At 35.4% G+C, this 288-nt stretch overlaps 1 protein-coding gene across 1 annotated transcript in view; it reads left to right on the top strand.

Moving 5' to 3' along the window:
* The window catches only part of LOC119589352 (neuroligin-1-like), a 158,891-nt gene that overhangs the window by 143,111 nt on the left and 15,492 nt on the right, over positions 1–288 (top strand). The window lies entirely within an intron of this gene.

Raw genomic sequence — 288 nt, 5'->3', positions numbered from 1 at the left:
GCCGTGTCTCTGAACTCTGCCAAGTCACGGCGCTATACTTTCGCAACACTTTCTATCAACACACCCAAGAAACTCTCCACCAACACGCATAATACTTGAGCAGTTTTAGTGTCATTCTTGATACAATTACTAGATAATTAGTTATGAGTCATTTACTCTCCGAAATACAATACTACACATAAGCAGCCACAAACTCTGATATTATTTTTAATACAAAAGACATTAATCGCAAAGAAAGTTTAAAAAATATATATTGTGATAACGTTCAACTGACAAAATCGACCAGTC

Source organism: Penaeus monodon, chromosome 25 (assembly GCF_015228065.2).
Source record: "Penaeus monodon isolate SGIC_2016 chromosome 25, NSTDA_Pmon_1, whole genome shotgun sequence".
NCBI lineage: Eukaryota > Metazoa > Arthropoda > Malacostraca > Decapoda > Penaeidae > Penaeus > Penaeus monodon.
Note: the sequence above shows the minus strand (reverse complement) of the source record. Positions and strands in the feature narration are given on the sequence as shown.